This window comes from Helianthus annuus, chromosome 1 (assembly GCF_002127325.2).
Source record: "Helianthus annuus cultivar XRQ/B chromosome 1, HanXRQr2.0-SUNRISE, whole genome shotgun sequence".
In the NCBI taxonomy this organism is placed as follows: Eukaryota; Viridiplantae; Streptophyta; class Magnoliopsida; order Asterales; family Asteraceae; genus Helianthus; species Helianthus annuus.
The window spans coordinates 36,466,463-36,479,265 of NC_035433.2; the positions used below are offsets into that span (position 1 = coordinate 36,466,463).

General features: G+C 37.2%; 2 long non-coding RNA genes across 2 annotated transcripts; both read left to right on the top strand.

Moving 5' to 3' along the window:
* The first annotated feature begins 3,155 nt into the window (after positions 1-3,155).
* On the top strand, positions 3,156-6,202 carry LOC110944081. The gene is made up of 3 exons (XR_002594965.2): positions 3,156-3,272; positions 4,570-4,654; positions 6,104-6,202. It is a non-coding gene; the product is annotated as an uncharacterized LOC110944081 (long non-coding RNA).
* A 2,637-nt stretch (positions 6,203-8,839) lies between these two features.
* Positions 8,840-11,889, top strand: LOC110944078. The gene is made up of 3 exons (XR_002594964.2): positions 8,840-8,983; positions 10,301-10,385; positions 11,791-11,889. It is a non-coding gene; the product is annotated as an uncharacterized LOC110944078 (long non-coding RNA).
* Positions 11,890-12,803: the final 914 nt, after the last annotated feature.

Below are 12,803 nucleotides of genomic sequence, written 5' to 3' on the forward strand. Positions count from 1 at the left end.
ACATATGAGATTCGATTTATAAAGGCGAAACAAACGGTTTGCACTTCGAAGTTACGGGTTGTCACAGTACAAATCCACATAATCGGACCAGTCACTCTTACCTGGGAACTCTTGGGGTGAGTGTTCACTTATAGGCGAACATGTCTTCGCGATACATTATTTTTAAGCCGTTTACTTTGATTAGACACTGTGTATCGCTTGTTTGCTTTGCGATGCGTAACCACCATCTCTGCTTTTGTTGAAATTGTTTCATCTTATTCTCTTCATCCAATCATCTCACTCGTTTCCTTTCATGTTTTCCTCTTTTAGAATGCCTCCTCGACGCGAAAACCAGATAGCGACTGCCGAACTGGCAGAAATTATTGCGCAGCAAATGGCTGCTCAATTCCCAAATCTCTTTGCTCAATGGAACCAAGCCAACAACAACAACAATGCTCCATGCAATTTCAAGAATTTTAACTCGGCTAAACCACTCAAGTTTAGTGGTTCTGAGGGAGCAACTGAGCTTCTTCAATGGTTCGAGAGCATTGAGAATACTTTCCGTCACGTGCAGTGTCCTGACAATCGCAAGGTCCAGTTTTCTTCGAGTGTGTTTCAGAAGAGGGCTCTTACGTGGTGGAACGGGGTAATGAGAGACCGTGGTGCAGAAGTTGCGCTAGCACAGACATGGGCTGAACTTAGGGCCCTTATGATGAGGGAGTTCTGTCCTCATCATGAACAACGAGCTTTGGAGAAAGAGTTTGATGACTTAAAACAATACAGTGGCGAGCACCGGGCATATACTGATAGGTTTGAGGATTTGAGTCTGCTTTGCCTAACAATGGTTGCCCCACTCGACAAGGCTATCGAAAGGTACACCGACAGCCTACCTGACTCGGTACAAGACATCATTACTGGTAGTAACCCTACCACACTCCGTCAGGCGATTGAGTTAGCAGCGACACTGACTGAGTCGTAGATTCGAAAGGGAAAGCTGCACAAAAAGGGTGACGAGGGTAAGAAGCAGGCGTCTGACAAAGAAGATAACAAGAAAGGTCAAAACAAGAAGGGAAAGGATTCTGGTTCCTCAAGGGGGTCAAGGAAGCGAAAGGCTTCCCAAAACTATGTCGTTACTGCACAGGCTCAAGTTGCACCAAATCAGCCTGCGCAACCACTAGCCAAGAAGCCTTATCTTGGCAATGCACCTTTGTGCAACAGGTGTAACGGCCATCACCCACCTCATCTTCAGTGTCGTCAATGCACCAACTGTGGAAGAAATGGTCATCTTGCTGCCACCTGCCGCATTCCTGCTAACCAGAATCAGGCAGTTCAGAACCAAGCCCAACAAATTGCTCAGCCTCTTGCTCAGCAACAAGGTCAAGCTGCACGACCTCATTTTCCTCCTGGTTCGTGCTACAATTGTGGGGATCTGACCCACTACAGAAACCGGTGCCCAAGACTAGCCAACCAGAATCAGAATCAGGCTCAGGCTCGAGGTCGAGTCTTCAACATGAACGCACAGGAGGCACAAGCAGATGATAATGTGGTGAACGGTACGTTCTTTATTAATAATCAGCCAACATCTGTTCTTTTCGATTCAGGTGCCGATAAGAGTTTTGTATCTTTATCTTTTGAGCCAATTTCTTCGCGTGTCTAGAACGAAACTAGGTAAACCATTGACAGTAGAAGTGGCTAGTGGTGAACCCATTGTTCTTGATTCTGTTCTCTGCAACTGCCAGTTGAACCTTAACAACCATCTTTTTCCCATTGACCTCACGCCTATGCAACTTGGAAGCTTCGACGTTATTGTGGGTATGGATTGGTTAGCCAAGCATCGCGCAGAGGTAGTTTGTTTTGAGAAGATTGTTCGTGTGCCGCTTTCGACAAGTGAGATCCTACAGGTTCGTGATGAGAAACTTGCTGGTGGTCTTAAACTCATGTCTTGTTTTAAAGCTCGGAAGTATCTGCGAAAGAACTATGTGGCATTTTTGGCACATGTTGTAGCAGATAAGGGCAAAGGTAAGTCTATTCAAGATATTCCTATTGAACGGGATTATTCTGAAGTATTTCCTGAAGAGTTACCTGGTCTACCCCCAGCACGCCAAGTCGAGTTCCGTATTGATCTCGTACCTGGTGCAAATCCGATTGCCAGAGCTCCCTATCGTCTTGCACCGTCTGAGATGCAAGAATTGTCTAAGCAGCTTCAGGAGCTCTCTGACAAAGGTTTTATCCGTCCTAGCTTTTCACCTTGGGGTGCTCCCGTTCTTTTTGTCAAGAAGAAGGATGGATCTTTTAGGATGTGTATCGATTATCGTGAGCTTAACAAGCTCACCATCAAGAATCGCTATCCCCTACCTCGCATCGATGACCTCTTTGATCAATTGCAGGGCGCTTCTTATTTTTCAAAGATTGATCTGCGATCTGGATATCATCAACTTCGTGTGCATGAAGAAGATATTCCCAAGACAGCGTTCCGCACTCGTTATGGGCATTATGAGTTCACAGTCATGCCATTCGGTTTGACTAATGCTCCTGCTGTTTTCATGGACTTGATGAATAGGGTCTGCAAGCCTTATTTGGATAAGTTCATTATCGTTTTCATTGACGACATTTTGATATATTCTAAGACGCGATCTGATCATGAGCAACATCTTCGTCTTACTTTGGAACTCCTAAAGAAAGAGCAACTTTTCGCCAAGTTCTCCAAGTGTGAATTTTGGCTTAAAGAAGTTGAATTCCTAGGACATATTGTCAACTGTAACACCCCGAAATCGGGATTTGGTAATTAAGCCATGTAAATAATAATGAACGGGTAAATACCGTTAGTGGTGAAAATAAATCCGGTGAATATTAGGAAGTAAATAAATAAACCTAATATCGAATAAAAAGAGAATAAAAGGGTTTAATGAAATAATGTTTATAAGAGACCCGAGCTAACGGGACTTAAAAACAAAACGGGTGGTAATCTCTCGAACCCACTAAGTTAACTAGGAGTAATTAACCTAGTTAATTAAAGGAAAATATTTCTAGAAATAAAGAGGTTAAGGCCTACTTGTAACAAACCAAATCATGAGGGGCTAAAGGTGGGTAATTAGAAAAGTGTTTTAATTAAAACACTTATATATTAAAAAAAAAGAGATAAAAACACACACAGGTGTGTTCGATCGACAGGAGGAGCAGGGAGAAAGGGGTGAAACCCTAACTCAACAAAACCTTCAAATTGGAGGATCAAACGAAGGCCAAATTCAGATTGGAATATACATAAACGATCACCAAGTCAAGGGGATCGAAAGGTATGTCGAATTTTTGACATTCATGAAGTTGTGAAAAGTCGATTAACTTTACAAGATGCAATTTAGGTATGAATTGTAGAAGTTATGGCTAGATTAGAGATGTATACTTGCTTAGGAGCAAAACCCTAAGTGAAAATTCTGCATATATTGCTATGATTTGAATATTTAGATGAATTACCACACTTAGATAAGTGGGTTTTAATGTTATGATGAAATTGATGGTCTAACTAGGTTTAGAATCATCATGCATGATGATGTTAAGAAGGTGTTTGGTTAAATCATGAATTTGGGTACATGATCATAAATGACTTGAAATGGGTTTTGAATGTTAAGATGAAATTTGGTAAATATGTTCATGGAACTAGGTGTATGAAATCATATTGTCTACCAGTTGATAAGTAGAACTTGATTATATTAAGTGTTGGGATAAATGCTAGTGATACGATGAAACGGGTTTCACTCGTGTATGAGGAACCCTTAGTTCTTACAAAAATAAATGGATAAACTAGTCAAGATAATCGTTTAAACTAGTTTATTAGCCATGGAAATGGGTTGCAATTGATGGTTTTGGTCGAATTTGAAAGGACCCTAAACATGATTTTCGTAGCTTTTTATATGTATTTTGACTAATCTTAAAAAAATCATATAAAATCAACCGTTTATCCGATTTGGGTGTTCTATACCTTTTCGGAAAGCTTATGAAGAAAATTTTTACTGTTTTCAATCATAAGAAACAAATGTGGTTGTTAAATAGGCCAAATAGGCGAATTAAAACTGCTGTTCAGAACTTGAAAGATGTTGAAAAATGAAAATATAGTTGCTGAGCTGATTTTATAAAAATCATATAAAATCATAGAAAATTCGTTAGAAGGTGTACCTTATATGCTTGCGAAGGTATTGGACCGTTCTACGATCCATCTTTGAACATGTTGATCTAATTCAGATTTTAAACAGGTCAAAATGGTCAATTACAGCAGTTGAATAGAAAATCGCTGCACATAAATAATGTTCTTATTAACCAAGAAAAAGGCATAGGATTGTATATACTTGCTTTAGGCATGAATTATTGATTGTTGGGAACAAATAGCACTTTATGTGACATGCTTAAAGTGTTTAAAATCACTTACTAACTAGTTGTATAAGTAACTTCACTAACGGGTCAAACAGTTAGTGAATGAAAAGAAATATGGTATGAAACTAGTTGTTGAATATATGACATGCTTTGATTGATAAGTGTAGGGTGATGGCCATTATATAGAATGACCAATCTAACCATCTTATGGATGTTATGATATAGTTGACTCTAAACAAGCTAGGTGGGAGCTTGGAAAGGAACGGGTCAAACGGATCATGGATGCAAAGAATGTTTGCGCGGACGCGAGGTAAGTTAAGCTTACACTCCCTTTTTAATTACAATACACTTGTGAATATTGATTGTGAATAATGGTAAGTAATTGGAATATGATGTTCCGGCAAGATACAATGCAAGTCGGAATATGTAAAAAGGTAAGAAACCATAAATTATGGTAAAAAGGGGTAAAATGGTAAATTAGTCAGGTGAAGACTAATAAATAACAAATTTTGAACAATACGTTATGGGGTGAATTGTAACGTGTAAAAGTGGTTTAGTAATACTCCGGACACGAGTTGACGGATATAATAAAAGATGTGAAAAGACACCATTTGGTATAAGTCATAACGGGTCAAACAATTCAAGAAATGTCTTTTAAGTAGTAAGGACTCATGGTGCTAACCGGAATGGGTTCAAGGGGCGAAATGGTATCAAAATACCATCATATGATGATAAATGATCATGTTGACTAAACGGGTCAAATGGTGCGTTAACACCATTTAACGATAATTTCTGACGATCGCTTGTTAAGTTTTGGTGATTACAGGAAAGTAATATAAGGTTCGCGATGCTATTAATTAGTAAGTTAATAGTGAAAGGTATTTTAAACGGGTCAAAACTTTGACCCGAGCCAGGTATGTGCAAATAAGATTATAGTTTTAAGTACGATTTTTGGTCAAACATGTTATTAAAAGTCCATCGTCGTCAAAAGACTTGAAACTTGTCTTTTGCAAAATTTGTAAACCAGAGATTAGAACACGGAACAAGTAGTTTATCACATTATATCCACCACAAATATTGTTGTGGTGGAAAACAAGTAGAAACCATAGTGTGGAAATAAGATGCAAGCAAAGGATGGGTGTAATTTAAGCTTAAAAGTGCATAAGTACCCTTAACGGGTCAAAATAAGAGTATAAACAAAAAAGGGTTAAGAATGTGTATAAACTTATGATTTGAACCTTGTACAATAGGAAATAATTATAATATGTTACAAAAAAAAAAAAACATAGGCGACAAACAAGTTTGTTTGATGAAAACACGAACGGGTCAAAAAGTGTCATAGTTAAATTTCAAGCCGAGAGCTTGAAATCTAAAATTTAGTGAAGTTAGATGTCGGGTTTTCTCTTCATAAGATGGAGAATTAAATTACGAATGCGTAGAAAAAGAATCGCGTTAAACGGACATCTAGATTGAAAGTTATGCACATTTTCGTAAAGACTTGGATTGCTGGAAAATGCAGGTTTCAGATCTAAACCTGCTGGAAAAACACATTTGTCACGCCACGCGACGGAGTAATGGAAATCTGTCGCGACATGCGACAGAGAGTCGTGGCCCGCGTAAGCCAACATCAAGTCTGTCGCGGCCCGCGACAGACTACAGAACTGGCAAACTGATTATTATTTTGGGGTTTGATGTTTAAAACTTGTTTAACCTATTATTTAAGCATCAAAACTAACTTTTAGGTAGGTTTTGATCACAGGTAAATACCAAGTGTTCCCGGATGAAGATCAAGCTCAAGGAAGAACCGAACACGATCAAAGATACAAGCTTCCGCATATCATTTCGTCGATATTTTAATCAACGAACTCTATTTCATTGCGTGTATTATTTTTAAATTGTAAAAGATTTAAATTACCCGTATTTTCCACGTATACGAAATCTTAACTACATGTTTATTTTTGTAATTCATACGAAAACCATTAAATAATACTAAGGGTGTTACAAGTTGGTAATCAGAGCTCAAGGTTAAAGAGTAAAGTGTGTTCGGTTCGAAGCTTGATCGCAAATCCGGTAAGTACATGTATGTTAATAGTTTAGTAGGATTAAAGTGTTGTGAACAACACAAAGGGTATCGTGTAATACACGTTACACCAACGAAAATGATTAGTATAGTTAACGAAATCACGTGCAGTAAAAAGCCTTGTATTACAATACATGCATTTATTAATGTCGAAATTACTAACTGTTGTAAATGTTTTAGTTCAAGGACACTCGCATATAAAGATAGTGAGAGTTTAACAAATCGCGGATTTGATAGAGGAACGGTCCGAAGAGTACGCTCATCAAGGACTTAAATCGCGTAACGGTCGCGCACAAGGCTAATGGCAAGAGAAGCCCGTTAGGGCAAGCATTACCAGGTGCACATTTTAAATTTAATTGCACAAATAGTAATATGCAACAAATAAGTAGAAATTGAAAGTTGCATATGTAGATTAAAAACTTGGAAAAACCCGAATAGAAAATGTATTCGAGATATTGTTTCCAAGAGAAACAAATAGAGGCATTACTTACATAGGGCGTGATGTGAAAACTATAAAAAGGTCATGCGTGTCATGTGTTAATCGCTTACTCTGGCCAAGTAAGTAGTGACATATGATACCATGAACTTCTTATAGCGGACACATTTACATCCGATGTAGTAAGGACGGGGTGAATGAGACAAACTAAAAAGTACCCAAACTAAACAAATGAACAAAATAGTTGATATAATGTAAACGCACAGCCGGGTGACGGAAGCGTATTACATTAGGATAATGAGCCCGAGAGAAGGGACAAGGATTAATGTAAATGATGATATAAATGAATGATCAAAAGAAAATTCACGAAAATAAGTCATCTTGGACGAAAGGGCCATGGTGAACAAAATGGGCAAGTAAAACCAAAGTATAGATGATCCGCCGAGTCATAAAAACAAAGGTGTTGCCCACACGAAAAAGATAATCAAGGTTGTTAACTTTAGTCGTAGTAAAGCAAGGATAACGATGATAATCGTCACTCATAATTAATAAGGCCGCCAATGGTGGTCACGTAAAGAATAAAAGACATGGTCGAATACAAGCGACGGATTTCGCTAAGATGACCAAGTAAATCGAAATGAAGTATTAATGTATACCGGAAGGGGTGCAATGATAACGATTTCGGTAAAACACCCGGTTGATGGGTAAGGAATTAAACGCGTGCATAGACTGAGAGACAGGAACGCGTATGGAAAGTCAAAAAGACTCGGGTTTTGGGTCATGACTAAAGGACGATAAGATACCGCAAATAGAAATTTTGATAAGTTACGTTCAACTATTTCAAAGCTGAACGGGTCGAATAAAGAACGAATTCTAAACTTAAAAAAAGGGGGGGTGCGTTGACACCGAAAGTGTATTTCTAGAATGACATGAGTAAAAAAAAATTAAAGAAAAAGCCTACAATGCTAAGTAAAAGAACCGGCGAGTCACTCGGGTAAAGCGTGGAAAACTGATTATAATTCTCCATGTAAAATATTCACGGTCAGGAATACAACTTAGACGGAAATTCCTAGACATGAGGAAAAGACATAAGACAGAGAAAACGTAAACTAAAATTTAGTTTTTAGTCAAAAGCACGTTTTAACAAACATAAGTAGTATGAGGGGAATTAGAAAATCTTAAACACACATAAGGTCGGGGATGACAAAATAGTATACCTAGGAAACGGGGTATGAAGTGAAGGCGACTAATTAGTCTAGCCGGTAAAACCATTCGAAGTCAAAATATGGTTAGGAAACTATGTAAAGCGCACGTCAGAATAAGATTAGCATGAAGTAAACATATTGAAGGAATTAGTGACCGGGTAATCAAATGACAACTCGGTCAAATAGACGACAAGAATAGGAATATATGATAAAAGTTATGGCCCATAAAGCCATTTACATGAAAGACGCTCACGTCAACACAAATGATCACTGTAGACCGAAAAGAAAGAAACCCTTGAAAACGAAGCTAGGTTCGCTTGTTTTAATCAACGAACTACATAAAGAAGGTTTCGGGGACGAAACCTCTTTAAGGGGGGTAGACTTGTAACACTCCGAAATCGGGAAGTGGTAATTAAGCCATGTAAATAATAATGAACGGGTAAATACCGTTAGTGGTGAAAATAAATCCGGTGAATATTAGGAAGTAAATAAATAAACCTAATATCGAATAAAAAGAGAATAAAAGGGTTTAATGAAATAATGTTTATAAGAGACCCGAGCTAACTGGACTTAAAAACAAAACGGGTGGTAATCTCCCGGAACCCACTAAGTTAACTAGGAGTAATTAACCTAGTTAATTAAAGGAAAATATTTCTAGAAATAAAGAGGTTAAGGCCTACTTGTAACAAACCAAATCATGAGGGGCTAAAGGTGGGTAATTAGAAAAGTGTTTTAATTAAAACACTTATATATAAAAAAAGACATAAAAACACACACAGGTGTGTTCGATCGACATGAGGAGCAGGGAGAAAGGGGTGAAACCCTAACTCAACAAAACCTTCAAATTGGAGGATCAAACGAAGGCCAAATTCGGATTGGAATATACATAAACGATCACCAAGTCAAGGGGATCGAAAGGTATGTCGAATTTTTGACATTCATGAAGTTGTGAAAAGTCGATTAACTTTACAAGATGCAATTTAGGTATGAATTGTAGAGGTTATGGCTAGATTAGAGATGTATACTTGCTTAGGAGCAAAACCCTAAGTGAAAATTCTGCATATATTGCTATGATTTGAATTTTTAGATGAATTACCACACATAGATAAGTGGGTTTTAATGTTATGATGAAATTGATGGTCTAACTAGGTTTAGAATCATCATGCATGATGATGTTAAGAAGGTGTTTGGTTAAATCATGAATTTGGGTACATGATCATAAATGACTTGAAATGGGTTTTGAATGTTAAGATGAAATTTGGTAAATATGTTCATGGAACTAGGTGTATGAAATCATATTGTCTACCAATTGATAAGTAGAACTTGATTATATTAAGTGTTGGGATAAATGCTAGTGATATGATGAAACGGGTTTCACTCGTGTATGAGGAACACTTAGTTCTTACAAAAATAAATGAATAAACTAGTCAAGATAATCGTTTAAACTAGTTTATTAGCCATGGAAATGGGTTGCAATTGATGGTTTTGGTCGAATTTGAAAGGACCCTAAACATGATTTTCGTAGCTTTTTATATGTATTTTGACTAATCTTAAAAAAATCATATAAAATCAACCGTTTATCCGATTTGGGTGTTCTATACCTTTTCGGAAAGCTTATGAAGTAAATTTTTACTGTTTTCAATCATAAGAAACAAATGTGGTTGTTAAATAGGCCAAATAGGCGAATTAAAACTGCTGTTCAGAACTTGAAAGCTGTTGAAAAATGAAAATATAGTTGCTGAGCTGATTTTATAAAAATCACGTAAAATCATAGAAAATTCGTTAGAAGGTGTACCTTATATGTTTGCGAAGGTATTGGCCGTTCTATGATCCATCTTTGAACATGTTGATCTAATTCAGATTTTAAACGGGTCAAAATGGTCAATTACAGCAGCTGAATAGAAAATCGTTGCACATAAATAATGTTCTTATTAACCAAGAAAAAGGCATAGGATTGTATATAATTGCTTTAGGCATGAATTATTGATTGTTGGGAACAAATAGCACTTTATGTGACATGCTTAACGTGTTTAAAATCACTTACTAACTAGTTGTATAAGTAACTTCACTAACGGGTCAAACGGTTAGTGAATGAAAAGAAATATGGTATGAAACTAGTTGTTGAATATATGACATGCTTTGATTGATAAGTGTATAAAAAAAAGAGGGTTCCATAGGGTGATGGCCATTATATAGAATGACCAATCTAACCATCTTATGGATGTTATGATATAGTTGACTCTAAACAAGCTAGGTGGGAGCTTGGAAAGGAACGGGTCAAACGGATCATGGATGCAAAGAATGTTTGCGCGGACGCGAGGTAAGTTAAGCTTGCACTCCCTTTTTAATTACAATACACTTGTGAATATTGATTGTGAATAATGGTAAGTAATTGGAATATGATGTTCCGGCAAGATACAATGCAAGTCGGAATATGTAAAAAGGTAAGAAACCATAAATTATGGTAAAAAGGGGTAAAATGGTAAATTAGTCAGGTGAAGACTAATAAATAACAAATTTTGAAAAATACGTTATGGGGTGAATTGTAACGTGTAAAAGTGGTTTAGTAATACTCCGGACACGAGTTGACGGATATAATAAAAGATGTGAAAAGACACCATTTGGTATAAGTCATAACGGGTCAAACAATTCAAGAAATGTCTTTTAAGTAGTAAGGACTCATGGTGCTAACCGGAATGGGTTCAAGGGGCGAAATGGTATCAAAATACCATCATATGATGATAAATGATCATTTTGACTAAACGGGTCAAATGGTGCGTTAACACCATTTGACGATAATTTCTGACGATCGCTTGTTAAGTTTTGGTGATTACAGGAAAGTAATATAAGGTTTGCGACACTATTAATTAGTAAGTTAATAGTGAAAGGTATTTTAAACGGGTCAAAACTTTGACCCGAGCCAGGTATGTGCAAATAAGATTATAGTTTTAAGTACGATTTTTGGTCAAACATGTTATTAAAAGTCCATCGTCGTCAAAAGACTTGAAACTTGTCTTTTGCAAAATTTGTAAACCAGAGATTAGAACACGGAACAAGTAGTTTATCACATTATATCCACCACAAATATTGTTGTGGTGGAAAACAAGTAGAAACCATAGTGTGGAAATAAGATGCAAGCAAAGGATGGGTGTAATTTAAGCTTAAAAGTGCATAAGTACCCTTAACGGGTCAAAATAAGAGTATAAACAAAAACGGGTTAAGAATGTGTATAAACTTATGATTTGAACCTTGTACAATAGGAAATAATTATAATATGTTACAAAAAAGAAAACAAAGGCGACAAACAAGTTTGTTTGATGAAAACACGAACGGGTCAAAAAGTGTCATAGTTAAATTTCAAGCCGAGAGCTTGAAATCTAAAATTTAGTGAAGTTAGATGTCGGGTTTTCTCTTCATAAGATGGAGAATTAAATTACGAATGCGTAGGAAAAAGAATCGCGTTAAATGGACATCTAGATTGAAAGTTATGCACATTTTCGTAAAGACTTGGATTGCTGGAAAATGCAGGTTTCAGATCTAAACCTGCTGGAAAAACACATTTGTCGCCACGCGACGGAGTAATGGAAATCTGTCGCGACATGTCGCGGCCCGCGACAGACTACAGAACTGGCAAACTGATTATTATTTTGGGGTTTGATGTTTAAAACTTGTTTAACCTATTATTTAAGCATCAAAACTAACTTTTAGGTTGGTTTTGATCACAGGTAAATACCAAGTGTTCCCGGATGAAGATCAAGCTCAAGGAAGAACCGAACACGATCAAAGATACAAGCTTCCGCATATCATTTCGTCGATATTTTAATCAACGAACTCTATTTCATTGCGTGTATTATTTTTAAATTGTAAAAGATTTAAATTACCCGTATTTTCCACGGATATGAAATCTTAACTACATGTTTATTTTCGTAATTCATACGAAAACCATTAAATAATACTAAGGGTGTTACATCAACGAACAAGGTATTCATGTAGATCCCTCCAAGATCAGTGCGATTAGGGGTTGGGATACGCCTACTACTCCTACTGAAGTTCGTTTCTTTTCTTGGTCTTGCGGGCTATTATCGCCGCTCATTGAAAATTTCTCAAAGATTGCAGTTCCTCTAACTGCTATAACTCAGAAGAACAAGCCCTTTGATTGGGGATTCAAACAAGAGGAAGCTTTTCAAAACTTGAAGCAAAAACTTTGCGACGCGCCTGTTCTAACCTTGCCCTAGGGCAATGATGATTTCGTCGTTTATTGCGATGCATATAAATTAGGTCTTGGCTGCGTCCTGATGCAAAGAAACAAAGTCATAGCATACGCATCGAGGCAGTTGAAGATACATGAGAAGAACTACACCACTCATGATCTTGAGTTGGGTGCAATTGTCTTCGCTCTTAAAATTTGGAGACACTATTTACACGGTACAAAATGTGTGGTTTTTACTGACCACAAAAGTCTTCAGCATATCTTCAATCAGAAAGAACTCAACATGAGGCAACGACGTTGGGTGGAGCTTCTAAACGACTATGACTGCGAAATTCGCTACCATCCTGGTAAGGCGAATGTCGTAGCCGATGCTTTGAGTCGCAAGGAACGTACTAAGCTTCATTGTGTTCGTGTTCAATCTGATATTCAAGCTCAATCCGATATCCAAGCACGTATTTCTCAGGCTCAACAATCTTGTGTTTCACAAGGTTTGATGGATAAGGAATTTCCCTATCACATAACACCTGA